The following is a 14647-nucleotide window of genomic DNA, read 5'->3' as shown; positions in this document are numbered from 1 at the left end:
GTTAAGACTTCGCCTTCCAATGCAGGGGGTGTGGGTTTGATCCCTGGTCAGGGAGCTAAGATCCCACATGCCTCAGGGCTAAAAAACCAGAACATAAAACAGAAGCAATATTGTAACAAATTCAATAAAGACAAAAAAAAATGGTCCACATCAAAAAAAAAAAAAAGATAGGAACACTAACTCCCCATTCCCCCTCCCCCTCGAGGGGGGTCCCTGGCATCTACCAATGTACTTTCTGACTCTATGAATTTGACTATTCTAGGTACCTCGTATATATAAGTGGAATCAAACAGTATTTGTCTGCACCTACTGTATATTGGAATGCATTTTTAAGGTTAATTTAATATATGTCCTTCAAACAGATTGTACCTTCTTTTTTTTCCACTCTGCTATACAGTAGGTTCTCATTAGTTATCTATTTTATACATATTAGTGTATATATGTCAATCCCAGTCTCCCAGTTTATCCCACCCCCCTCTTTCCCCTCTTGGTGTCCATACATTTGTGCTCTATGTCTGTGTCTCTATTTCTGCTTTGCAAATAGGTTCATCTGTACTATTTTTCTAGACTCCACATATATGCGTTAATATATGATATTTATTTTTCTCTTTCTGACTTACTTCACTCTGTATGACAGTCTCTAGGTCCATCCACGTCTCGGCAAATGGCACAATTTTGTTCCCTTTAATGGCTGAGTAATATTATTTCTTCCTTTTCAATGTGTATATTTATTTATTTTTTCCTGCCTTCTTGCACCAGCCAGGACTCTCAATACAGTATTGAATAAGAATGGTAAAGCAAACATTCTTTTCTTGTTCCCAAAATTACATGGAAAGCATTCTGACTTTCTAACATTAAATATCTGTCTAAATGTCCTTTAGCAGGTTAAGGACGTTTCTATTCCTAGTTTGCTGAAGTTTTTTGTTTGTTTGTTTGTTTTTTACCATGAATGGATGTTCAATTTTGTCAAATGTTTTTTCTGTATCTATTGAGATGACCATGCAGTGTTTATTCTCTAGCCTGTTAATATGATGAATTTCATTGATTGCTTTTTTTTTGTTTTTGTTTTTTTTGCATTACGCGGGCCTCTCACTGTTGTGGCCTCTCCCGTGCAGAGCACAGGCTCCGGACGCACAGGCTCAGCGGCCATAGCTCACGGGCCTAGCCGCTCCGCGGCATGTGGGATCTTCCCGGACCGGGGCACGAACCCGTGTCCCCTGCATCAGCAGGCAGACTCTCAACCACTGCGCCACCAGGGAAGCCCCATTGATTGCTTTTTGAATGTTGAACAATCTTTGTATTTCCAGAATAAACCCTACTTGGCCTTTTTATATGATATCCTTTTAAATTTATTCTTTTTATATATATTGTTGGATTCGATTCACTAATATTTTGTTAGGGATTTTTGTGTCTAAGTTCATGGGGGATATTGATTTGTAATTTTCTTTCTTTGTAATGTCTTTTTCCAGTTTCTGGTATCAAGGTAATGCTGGTCTCATAAAATGAGTTGGAAAACGTTTCTTCCTCTTCTATTTTCTGGAAGAGATTTTTTAGAATTCACGTTATTTCTTCTTTAAATATTTGATAGAATTCTCCAGTAAAACCATGGGCCTGGAGATTTATTTTTGGAAGATATTTAACTATAAATTCAATTTCTTTAATATTGATACTTATAGGAGCCCTCAGGTTATCATTTTCATCTTTGATGAGTTTTGGTAGTTAACGTATTTCAAGGAATTGGTCCATTTCATGTCAGTTGTCAAATTTATGAGCATTGAGTTTTTTGCAGTATTATCTAATTATCCTTTTAATGCCTATAGGTTCTGCAGTAACATCTCCTCTTTCATTCTTTTTTTTTTTAACTAGTTTTCATTTAATGGTGGCATACGTGTTATTTATTTATTTATTTTTGGCTGCATTGGGTCTTAGTTGCGGCATGTGGAATCTTCGTTGAGGCATGTGGGATCTTTCGTTGTGGCATGTGGGTTTTCTTCTCTCTAGTTGTGGCGTGCAGGCTCCAGAGTGTATGGGCTCTGTAGTCTGTGGCACATAGGCTCTAGTTGAGGCGCGCGAGCTCAGTAGCTGTGGCCCGCGGGCTTAGTTGCCCTGCGGCTTGTGGGATCTTAGTTCCCTGACCAGGGATTTACCTGCAATCCCCTGCATTGTAAGGCGGATTCTTTACCACTGGACCACCAGGGAAGTCCCTCCTCTTTCATTGTTAATATAGGTAATTTTTGTCCTCTCTCTCTTTCTCTCTCTCTCTCTCTCTCTGGTCAGTTTAGGTAGAGGTTTATCAATTGTATTAACCTATCAAAGTGCCACTTTTTAGTTTTATTGATTTTTCTCTACTATTTTTCCCTCTTCAATTTCATTGATTTCTGCTCTATTATTTTTTCCTTCAGTGCTTTGGGTTTCATCTACTCTTCTTTTTCTAGGATCTTAATGTAGAGAGTTCAATTTGAGAACTTCTTTTATAATATATGTGTTTACTGCTATAAATTTACCTCTAAAAACTTCTTTAATTGCACCCACAAATTTTTATATGTTTTCCTTTCCATTCAGTTAAAAATATTTTCTATTTCCTCTTAAGTCTTCCTCTTTGACTCAGGGATTGTTTAGAAGTGTGTGATTAATTTCTAAATATTTGAGAATATCCTAGATATCTTTCTAATATTGATTTCTGTTTCAGTTACACTGTGGTCAGAGGATATACTTTGATGTGTATAATTTGTGTGTATGTGTGATGTGTATACTTTGATGTGTATATAATTTTGCATAATTTGAATTATTTTACATTTGTTAAGGTGTTTTTTTTAATGACCCAGGCTATGGTCTATCTTGGTGTGAATATTCTAAGTGCACTTGAAAAGAATGTGTTTTCTGCTATTCTTGGGTGTAATGTTTTGGAATATCAATTAGGTCAAGTTGCGTGACAGTATTGTTCAAATCCTCTCTATTCTTGCTTATCTCCTGTCTGCTTGTACTATTGATTGTTGAGACAAAGGTGTTGAAATTTCCAACTATAATTGTGGATTTGTCTAGTTCTTCTTTCAGTTCTATCAGTTTTTTGCTTGATGTTTTGAAGCTCGGTTTTTAGGTGCATGCACATTTAGGATGAATGAATTTATCCTATTTCTTGGTGAATTTATTTTTGTATCATTATATGATGTCCGTGGTCATTTTTCTTGTTCTGAAATCTACTTTGTCTGATATTAATAGGATGACTCTTGCTTTCTTTTGATTAGAGTTAGAGTGGCATATCTTTTTCCATACTTTTACTTGTAGACAGCTTATAGTTTTTTAATTTAAAAATTTTTAATATAGTTTATTGGTTTATATCATAAGTTTCATGTATACAATATAATATTTCAACTTTTGTATACACTACAACATGTTCACCACCAAAAATTTAGTTTCCATCTGTCGCCATACAGTTGACCCCCTTTACCCATTTAGCCCTCCCACCACCCTCTTTCCCCTTGGGTAACCACTACTCTGTTCTCTGTATCAATGTGTTTGTTTTGTTTGATTTGGTTTGTTCATGTATTTTTGTTTTGTTTTTATATTCCACAAGTGAAATCATACAGTATTTGTCTTTCTCCATCTGACTTATTTCACTGAGCATAATAACATCAGGGCCCATCCATGTTCTCACAAATGGTAAGATTTCATTTTTTTATGGCTGAGTAGTATTCTATTGTATATATATACCACATCTTCTTTATCCATTAATCCATCAATGTGCAGTTAGGTTTTTTATATATCTTGGCTACTGTACATAATGCTTTGATAAACATGGGGCACATATATCTTTTTGAATTAGTGTTTTCCTTTTCTTCAGATAAATACCCAGAAGTGGAAGAGCTGGATCATATGGTAGTTCTATTCTTAATCTCTTGAGGAATCTCCATGCTGTTTTCCATAGGGGCCACCCCGATTTACATTCCCACCAACAGTGTGTGAGGATTCTCTTTTTTCTACATCCTCCCCAACACTTGTTATTTCTTGTCTTTTTGATAATAGCCAATCTAATGGGCATGAGGTGATATCTCATTGTGGTTTTGACTTACATTTTCCTAATAATTAGTGATGTTGAACATATTTTCATGTGCCTGCTGGCCATCTGTATGTCTTCTTTGGGAAAGTGTCTATTCAACTTCTCTGTCCATTTCTTTTTTTTAAAAAATTTTATTTATTTTTTAAACAACAGGTTCTTATTAGTTATCTATTTTATACATATTAGTGTATATATGTCAATCCCAATCTCCCAATTCATCCCCCCACCCACCCACCCCGCTTTCCCTGCTTGGTTTCCATACGTTTATTCTCTATATCTGTGTCTCTATTTTTGCCTTGAAAACCAGTTCACCTGTACCATTTTTCTAGATTCCACATGTATGCGTTAATATACGATATTTGTTTTTCTCTTTCTGACTTACTTCACTCTATATGACAGTCTCTAGGTCCAACCACGTCTCTACAAATGACCCAATTTCGTTCCTTTTTATGGCTGAGTAATATTCCATTATATATATGTACCGCATCTTCTTTATCCATTTGTCTGTTGATGGGCATTTAGGTTGCTTCCATGACCTGGCTATTTTAAATAGTGCTGCAATGAACATTGGGATGCATGTGTCTTTTTGAATTATGGTTTTCTCAGGGTATATGCCCAGTAGTGGGATCACTGGGTCATATGGTAGTTCTATTTTTAGTTTTTTAAGGAACCTACATACTGTTCTCCATAGTGGCTGTATCTATTTACATTCCCACCAACAGTGCAAGAGGGTTCCCTTTTCTCTACAACCTCTCCAGCATTTGTTGTTTGTAAATTTTCTGATGATGCCCATTATAACCAGTGTGAGGTGATACCTCATTGTAGTTTTGATTAGCATTTCTCTAATAATTAGTGATGTTGAGCAGCTTTTCATGTGCCTCTTGGCCATCTGTATGTCTTGTTTGGAGAAATGTCTATTTAGGTCTTCTGCCCATTTTTTGATTGGGTTGTTTGTTTCTTTAATATTCTATTTCTTTTTTTTTTTTTTGCAGTACGTGGGCCTCTCACTGTTGTGGCCTCTCCCGTTGTGGAGCACAGGCTCCGGACGCGCAGGCTCAGCGGCCATGGCTCACGGGCCCAGCCGCTCCGCGGCATGCGGGATCTTCCCGGACCGGGGCACGAACCCATGTCCCCTGCATCGGCAGGCGGACTCTCAACCACTGCGCCACCAGGGAAGCCCTGTTTCTTTAATACTGAGCTGCATGAACTGTTTATATATTTTGGAGATTAATCCTTTGTCTGTTGATTCGTTTGCAAATATTTTCTACCATTCTGAGGGTTGTCTTTTTGTCTTGTTTATAGTTTCCTTTGCCGTGCAAAAGCTTTTAAGTTTCATTAGGTCCCATTTGTTTATTTTTGTTTTTATTTCCATTACTGTAGGAGGTGGGTCAAAAAAGATCTTGCTATGATTAATGTCTAAGAGTGTTCTTCCTATATTTTCCTCTAAGAGTTTTATAGTGTCCTGTCTTATATGTAGGTCTTTAATCCATTTTGAGTTTATTTTTGTGTATGGTGTTAAGCAGTGTTCTAATTTCATTCTTTTACATGTAGCTGTCCAGTTTTCCCAGCACCACTTATTGAAGAGACTGTCTTTTCTCCATTGTATATCCTTGTTTCCTTTGTCATAGATTAATTGACCATAGGTGTATGGGTTTATCTCTGGGCTTTCTATCCTGTTCCATTGATCTATATTTCTGTTTTTGTGCCACTACCATATTGTCTTGATTCCTGTAGCTTGGTAGTATAGTCTGAAGTCAGGGAGTCTGATTCTTCCAGCTCTGTTTTTTTCCCTCAAGATAGCTTTGGCTATTTGGGGTCTTTTGTGTATCCATACAAATTTTAAGATTTTTTGTTCTAGTTCTGTAAAAAATGCCATTGGTAATTTGAGAGGGATTGCATTGAATCTGTAGATTGCTTTGGGTAGTATAGTCATTTTTACAATATTGCTTCTTCCAGTCCAAGAATATGGTATATCTCTCCATCTGTTTGTGTCATCTTTGATTTCTTTCATCAGTGTCTTATAGTTTTCTGAGTACGGGTTTTTACCTCCTTAGGTAGGTTTATTCCTAGGTATTTTATTCTTTTTGTTGCAATGATGAATGGGATTGTTTCCTTAATTTCTCTTTCTGATCTTTCGCTGTTAGTGTATAAGAATGCAATGTATTTCTGTGCATTAATTTTGTATCCTGCAACTTTACCAGATTCATTGATTAGCTCTAGCAGTTTTCTGATGGCATCTTTAGGATTATCTATGTGTAGTATCATGTCATCTGCAAACAGTGACCGTTTTACTTCTTATTTTCCAGTTTGTATTCCTTTTATTTCTTTTTCTTCTCTGATTGCCATGGCTAGAACTTCCAAAACTATGTTGAATTATAGTGGTGAGAGTGGACATCCTTGTCTTGTTCCTGATCTTAGAGGAAATGCTTTCAGTTATTCACCATTGAGAATGATGTTTGCTGTGGGTTTGTCATATATGGCCTTTATTATGTTGAGGTAGTTCCCTCTATGCCCACTTTCTAGAGAGTTTTTATCATAAATGGGTGTTGAATTTTGTCCAAAGCTTTTTCTGAGTCTATTGAGATGATCATATGGTTTTTATTATTCAGTTTGTTAATATGGTGTCTCACATTGATTGATTTGCGTGTATTGAAGAATCCTTGCACCCCTGGAGTAAATCCCACTTGATCATGGTGTAAGAGCCTTTTAATGTGTTGTTGGATTCTGTTTGCTAGTATTTTATTGAGGATTTTTGAATCTATATTCATCAGTGATATTGGTCTGTAATTTTCTTTTTTTGTAGTATCTGTGTCTGGTTTTGGTATCAGGGTGATGGTGGCCTCGTACAATGAGTTTGGGAGTGTTCCTTCCTATGCAATTTTTTGGATGGGTTTAAGAAGGATGGGTGTTAACTCTTCTATAAATGTTTGATAGAATTCATCTGTGAAGCCATCTGGTCCTGGATGTTTGTTTGCTGGAAGATTTTGAATCACAGTTTCAATTTCATTACTTGTGGATTGGTCTGTTCATATTTTCTATTTCTTCCTGGTTCAGTCTTGGAAGTTACACCTTTCTAAGAATTTGTCCATTTCTTCCAGATTGTCCATTTTATTGGCATAGAGTTGCTTGTAGTAGTCTCTTATGATGCTTTGTATTTCTGTCATGTCCATTGTAACTTCTTCTTTTTCATTTCTAATCTTATTGATTTGAGTCCTCTCCCTCTTTTTCTTGATGAGTCTAGCTAAAGGTTTATCAATTTTGTTTATCTTCTTGAAGAACCAACTTTTAGTTTTATTGCTCTTTGCTATTGTTTTCTTTGTTTCTATTTCATTTATTTCTGCTCTGATCTTTATGATTTCTTTCCTTCTACTAACTTTGCGTTTTATTTGTTCTTCTTTCTCTAGTTCCTTTAGGTGTAAGGTTAGATTGTTTAGTTGAGATTTTTCTTGGTTCTTGAGGTAGGATTGTATTGCTATAAACTTCCCTCTTAGAACTGCTTTTGCTGCATCCCCTAGGTTTTGGATCATTGCATTTTCGTTGTCATTTGTCTCTAGGTATTTTTTGACTTCCTCTTTGATTTGTTCTTTCTTGGTTATTTAATAATGTATTGTTTAGCCTCCATGTGTTTGTGTTTTTTACTTTTTTTGACCTTTAATTTATTTCTAATGTTGTGGTCAGAAAAGATGCTTGTTATGATTTCAGTTGTCTTAAGTTTACTGAGGCTTGATTTGTGACCCAAGATGTGATCTATCCTGGAGAATATTCCATGTGCACTTGAGAAGAAAGTGTAATCTGCTGTTTTCAGACAGAATGTCCTATAAATATCAACTAAATCTATCTGGTCTGTTGTGTCATTTAAAGCTTGTGTTTCCTTGTTAATTTTCTGTCTGGATGATCTGTCCATTGGTGTAAGTGAGGTGTTAAAGTCCCCCACTATTATTGTGTTACTGTCGATTTCCTCTTTTATAGCTGTTAGCATTTGCCTTATGTATTGAAGTGCTCCTAGGTTGGGTGCATATATATTTATAATTGTTATATCATCTTCTTGGGTTGATCCCTTGATCATTATGTAGTGTCCTTCCTTCTCTCTTGTAACGTTCTTTATTTTAAAGTCTATTTTGTCTGATATGAGCATTGCTACTCCAGCTTTCTTTTGATTTCCATTTGCATGGAATATCTTTTTCCATCCCCTCACTTTCAGTCTGTATGTACCCCTAGGTCTGAAGTGGGTCTCTTGTAAACAGCATATAGATGGGTCTTGTTTTTGTATCCATTCAGCGAGCCTGTGTCTTTTTGTTGGAGCATTTAATCCATTCACATTTAAGGTAATTATCGATATGTATGTTCCTATTAGCATTTTCTTAACTGTTCTGGGTTTTTTTTTTTTTTTGTAGGTCCTTTCCTTCTCTTGTGTTTCCCACTTAGAGAAGTTCCTTTAGCATTTATTGTAGGGCAGGTTTGGTGGTGCTGAATTCTCTTAGCTTTTGCTTATCTGTAAAGCTTTTGATTTCTCCATCGAATCTGAATGAGATCCTTGCCGGGTAGAGTAATCTTGGTTGTAGTTGCTTCCCTTTCATCACTTTAAATGTATCGTGTCACTCCCTTCTGACTTGTAGAGTTTCTGCTGAGAAATCAGCTGTTAACCTTATGGGAGTTCCCTTGTATGTTATTTGTCTTTTTTTTTTCAGTTGTTGCTTTTAATAATTTTTCTTTGTCTTTAATTTTTGTCAATTTGATTACTATGTGTCTTGGCATGTTTCTCCTTGGGTTTATTCTGCCTGGGTCTCTCTGCACTTCCTGGACTTGGATGGCTATTTCCTTTCCCATGTTAGGGAAGTTTTCAACCATAATCTCTTCAAATATGTTCTCGGGTCCTTTCTCTCTCTCTTCTCCTTCTGGGACCCCTATAATGAGAATGTTGGTGCGTTTAATGTTGTCCCAGAGGTCTCTTAGGCTGTCTTCATTTCTTTTCATTCTTTTTTCTTTATTCTCTTCCGTGTCAGTGAATTCCACCATTCTGTTTTCCAGGTCACTTATCCATTCTTCTGCATCAGTTATTCTGCTACTGACTCCTTCTAGTGTGTTTTTCATTTCAGTTATTGTATTGTTCATCTCTGTTTGTTTGTTCTTTAATTATTCTAGGTGTTTGTTCTTCTCAGTCTTTGTTAAACATTTCTTACATCTTCTCAATCTTTGCCTCCTTTCTTTTTCTGAGGCCCTGGATCATCTTCACTATCTTTATTCTGAATTCTTTTTCTGGAAGGTTGCCTATCTCCACTTCATTTAATTGTTTTTGTGGGGTTTTGTCTTGTTCTTTGATCTGGTACATAGTCCTCTGCCTTTTCATTTTGTCTTATCTTTCTGTGAATGTGGTTTTCGTTCCACAGGCTGCAGGGTTGTAGTTCTTCTTGCTTCTGCTGTCTGCCCTCTGGTGGATGAGGCTATGTTAGAGGCTTGTGCAGGCTTCCTGATGGGAGGGACTGGTGATGGGTAGAGCTGGGTGTTCCTCTGGTGGACAGATCTCAGTAAAACTTTAATCTGCTTTTCTGCTGATGGGTGGGGCTGAGTTCCCTCCCTGTTGGTTGTTTGGCCTGAGATGACCCAGCATTGGAGGCTGCAGGCTCCTTGGTGGGGCTAATGGTGGATTCCAGAAGGACTCATGCCAAGAAGTACTTCCCAGAACTTCTGCTGCCTGTGTCCTTGTCCCCACTCTGAGCCACCACCTCTGCAGGAGACCCTCCAACACTAGCAGGTAGGTCTGGTTTGGTCTCTTGTGGGGCACTGCACTTTCCCCTGGGTCCTGATGTGCACACTACTTTGTGTGTGCCCTCCAAGAGTGGAGTCTCTGGTTCGCCCAGTCCTGTCGAAGTCCTGCAATCAAATCCCGCTAGCCTTCAAAGTCTGATTCTCTGGGAATTCCTCCTCCCAATGCCGGACCCCCAGGTTGGGAAGCCTGATGTGGGGCTCAGAACCTTCACTCCAGTGGGTGGACTTCTGTGGTATAATTGTTCTCCAGTTTGTAAATCACCCACCCAGTGGTTATGGGATTTGATTTTATTGTGATTGCGCCCCTCCTACCGTCTCATTGCGGCTTCTCCTTTGCCTTTGGATGTGGGGTATCCTTTTTGGTGAGTTCCAGTGTCTTCCTGTTGATGATTGTTCAGCAGTTAGTTGTGATTCCAGTGCTCTCGCAAGAGGGAGTGAGCACACGTCCTTCTACTCCAGCATCTTGAACCAGTCTGTGTCCATCTCTTAACTGATTGTTTTTTTTGTTGTATGAGTTCTTTATATATTTTAGATATTAGCTGTCTGCTAGCTCACTGTTAATGTATAGAAATTAAACAGGTTTTTTGTATATCGATTTTGTACCCTGCAAGTTTACTATATTTGTTTATTATTTCTAATAGTTTTTTTGGGTGTATTTATGGTTTTCCATATGTAAAATCATGTCTTCCGTGAGTAGTGACAGTTTTACTTCTTTCTTACCAATTTGGGTGCCTTTTATTTCTTTTTCTTGCCTAATTGCGTTGGTTAGACTTCCAGTACTGTGTTGAATAAGAGTGATGAGAGTGGGCATCCTTGTCTTGTTCCTGATCTTAGGAGGCATAGTTTTCAGTTTTACACCCTTGAGTATGATATTAGTTGTGGGTTTGTCATATATGGCCTTTATTCTGTTGAGGTATGCTTTCTCTATACCCATTTTATTGATAGTTTTTATCATAAGTGGGTGAATTTTGTCAAATTTTTTTCTGTATCTACTGAGATGATCATATGATATTTATCTTTCATTTTGTTAATATGGTATATCACAATGATTGATTTGCTGATGTTGAACCATCCTTGCCTCCCTAAAATAAATCTCACTTGATCATGTTGTACGATCCTTTTAATGTATAATGTTGTATTCAGTTTGATAATATTTTTTTGGGAATTTTTGCATCCATGTTAATCAGAGATATTGGCCTATGATTTTCTTTTTTTTTGTATTTTCCTTGTCTGTATTTGGTATCAGGGTGATGTTGACTCATAAAATGAGTTAGGAGGCATTCCCTTATCTTTGATTTTTTTGGAAGAGTTTGAGAAGGATAGGTATTAAATCTTCTTTAAATATTTGGTTGAATTCGCCAGTGAAACCATCTGGTCCTGGACTTTTGTTTTGGGGAGGTTTTTGATTACTGTTTCATCTCCTTGCTAGTGATCGATCTATTCGTGTTTTCTATTTCTTCATGATTCAGTCTTGGAAGGTTGTATGATTCTAAGAATTTATCCATTTCTTCTAAGTAGTCCAATCTGTTGGTGTATAACTGTTCATCATATTTTCTTATAATCCTTTGTATTTCTGTGGTTTCCATTGTTATTTCTCCTTTTTTTCCTGTTTTTATTGATCAGTCTTCTCTCTTTTTTTCTTAGTGAGTCTAACTAAAGGTTTGCCAATTTCTAACATCTTTTCAAAGAACCAGCAATTTCATTGATCTTTTCTATTGTCTTTTTGTCCTTATTTCATTTATTTTGGTCTGATTTTTATTATTTCCTTCCTTCTACTGACTTTAGGCTTTGTTTCTTCTTTTTTTTTTTTTTTTTTTTTTTTTTTGTTGTTTTTCTAGTTCCTTTAGGTATAGAGTTAGGTTGTTTATTTGAGATTTTTCTTATTTCTTGAGATGGGCCTGTATTGCTATAAACTTTTCTCTTAGTACTGCTTTGCTGCATCCTGTAGATTTTGGTATCTCATATTTTCATTTTCATTTGTCTTCAGGTATTTCTCCATTTCTCCTTTGATGTCTCCATTGACCCCTTGTTCAGTATCGTGTTGTTTAGTCTCCACCTATTTGTGATTTTTCCAGCTTTCTTCTTGTAGTTGACCTCTAGTTTCATACCACTGTGGTTGGGAAAGATGCTTGATATGATTTCAATCTTCTTAAATTTACTGAGGTTTGTTTTGTGGCCCAACATATGATCTATCCTTAAGAGTGTTCCATGTACACTTGAGAAAAATCAGTATCCTGCTGCATTTGGATGGAATGGTCTCTACAAATCTGTCAAATCCATCTGGTCTAATGTTTCATTTAAGGCCACTGTTTCCTTGTTGACTTTCTGTCTGAATGATCTATCCACTGATAGATCATTGCACTCTCCACAGCCCAGTAAGTGGGCTGTTAAGTCCCCTACTATTATCACGTTGCTGTCAATTTCTCCCTTTAGATCTGTTAATAATTGCTTTATATATTTTGGTGCTCTTATGTTAGGTGCATATATATTAATAACTGTTAGGTCTTCTTGATGCTTTTTCCCCTTTATCAATATATAATATCCATCTTTTCTCTTGTTACCTTTTCTGGCTTGAAGTCTATTTTGTCTGATGGGTGTGGCTACATCTGCTTTCTTCTGGCTTCCATTTACTTGGAGCATCATTTTCCATCCCTTCACTTTTGAGCCTGTTTGTCTTTAGAACTGATGTGGGTCTCCTGGAGGCAGCATATAGTTGTTTTAATTTTTAATCCATCCACCTATTCTATGTCTTTTGATTCGTGAATTAAATCCATTTACATTTCGGGTCATTATGGATAAATGAGGACCTAGTACTGCCATTTTATTTTTTGTTTTCTTTGCACTTAAGAAATTCTTTAACTATGGCCCTCAGTTTGGCCTTTGACCTGAAGAAGATCACCTACAGCCTCAGGTGGTCCCATTTCTAAAGGTAACCTTTTTTTTTAGTAGTTCTTTTAAAATTGAAGTATAGTTGATTTACAGTATTGTGCCAATCTCTGCTGCACAGCAAAGTGACTCAGTTTTATCCATGTATGCATTCTTTTTAAAAATATTATTTTCTATTATGGTTTATCCCAGGAGGTTGGATATAGTTCCCTGTGCTATACAGTAGGACCTTGTTGTTTATCCATTCTAAATATAATCGTTTGCATCTACCAACCCCAAATTCCCAGTCCATCCCTCTCCCTCCCCCCCCCCGCACCTTGGCAACCACAAATTAAAGGTAACCTTTTTAATAGTCTCTTCAATTCAGTCAGAGGGTTACTAGAATTAGTACTCAAATAAAGGAGGATAGAGGGGAGCTATGTCAGTCTTACAGTCCTTTGTTTTAGGTACTATTTATATCTTTAATCATTCATTAGCCTTCTACAGCAAATCCTTCCATCAAGCTATTTTGGAATTTTGAAGCCTTGGGGCTTCTGCATACCAATTAAAATAGGTACAATTGTTGAGGATAAGAACTCTCTAAAACTTTACCAGTTTCGAAAATTTTCCAGTTCAAATGGCCAGCATTTGGCCATTGACGAGTAGGATCTTAATAGTAACTCAAACCAATAAAACACAAGAGACAGCCCCACAAGAGAGTGCAAAGGATGCAGCCCTCACAAGATCCAGAAAGTTCACTCCCCAAAATAGTCTAAGAACTCAAAGACCTTCATTGTACAAGTGGAAACAACAAAGGTTGAGATGACAAAGGCCCCTTATGGACTGAGACCCTCATGACAAACTCCTCTGAGAGCTGACCCAGTTGAACAAACACTCCAAACACTCAGCTTGGAATCCCAGTCTATTCAACTGACTGCCAAATATGTGTTGGTACGTGCACTTTCCAGATGGAGGAGATCAGAAAGAATATTCTCACTGGTCAGTGTGTGAGGTTCTCAGGACATATAACAAAAAGAAAGTAAAACCTAATCTGGCCAGTGGTTTTCCTCCTTATGACAGAGGACACAAAAGACAGACAAAGAAAAACAATGACCATCTTTGGGAGGAAAAGGATCCACAAACCAGGAATATTCTACCAAACTTCAAACAAAGAGTCACGGAGTCCAAGGAGCTAGATCTACAAATATTTTCTCCTGTGAATCTAGTTTTTAAAAAAGAGGAAAATCCTCAAAAAAAAAAAAGAGGAAAATTCTCACGACTCTTGGTTTCTACAGATGCTGCAGGCAGAGATCTGGGAGACTGACTGACATGGTAAGAATTCTTACCTTTTGCCTGCTTTTGTCAGGTGTCCCAGGATCTCTTAACTGTAGTAGCCTTAGGGCGAGTAGTGTCCAGCCAGTAAAGTTTCATTCCATCCTTGTCATCAACTGCTGAGGAGGAATTAATGTCCCTCTATCCTTCTAGGTTCTTCTGGCTGCTCTAAGAATTAAATTGACATGGGATAGATTAACAGGAGAAAATCAAATTTTAATAATATGTATACATGGGAGAGACCCAGAAAAACTGAGTAATCCGTTAAATATCTTAATTATCTCTCCTCTTCTACCTGTATCATTTCTAGATTTCTATCTTCGAGCTCTCTTCCATGTGGTCTGCCCTATTTCCAATGCTTTCTAAAGGTTCTTCATCTCATTTATCGAGTTCTTCAGGTCTAGTCTGTTTGGTTATTTTTTTTAAGTTTCAATCTCTTTAGTAAAGTATTCCTTCTGTTCATTATTTTTATTCCTGAGTTCATTGAGCTGCCTTTTTGAGTTTTCTTGCAGCTCACTGAGTTTCTTCATGACAGGTATTTTGAATTCTCTGTCAATTAGATCACAATATTCTGTGACTTTAAGTTTGGTTTCTGGAGAATTGCCATTGTCTTTTTGTGATACCGTG

General features: G+C 37.0%; 1 protein-coding gene across 3 annotated transcripts in view; it reads left to right on the top strand.

Moving 5' to 3' along the window:
* The window catches only part of FCGBP (Fc gamma binding protein), an 83557-nt gene that overhangs the window by 8037 nt on the left and 60873 nt on the right, over positions 1-14647 (top strand). The window contains exon 5 of one of the 3 annotated variants that reach the window (XM_073795865.1): positions 5050-14647. This exon is cut by the window's right edge and continues 20498 nt beyond it. The exons of the other annotated variants lie outside the window; for them this stretch is intronic. The gene's annotated coding sequence lies outside the window, so the exon portion shown is untranslated. The remainder of the gene's footprint in view (positions 1-5049) is intronic. 3 annotated transcript variants of the gene reach the window in all.

The sequence above is a fragment of the Tursiops truncatus genome, chromosome 19 (genome assembly GCF_011762595.2).
Source record: "Tursiops truncatus isolate mTurTru1 chromosome 19, mTurTru1.mat.Y, whole genome shotgun sequence".
Taxonomy (NCBI): Eukaryota; Metazoa; Chordata; class Mammalia; order Artiodactyla; family Delphinidae; genus Tursiops; species Tursiops truncatus.
The sequence above is the reverse complement of the archived record's forward strand: the minus strand, read 5'-3'. Positions and strand labels throughout refer to the sequence as shown.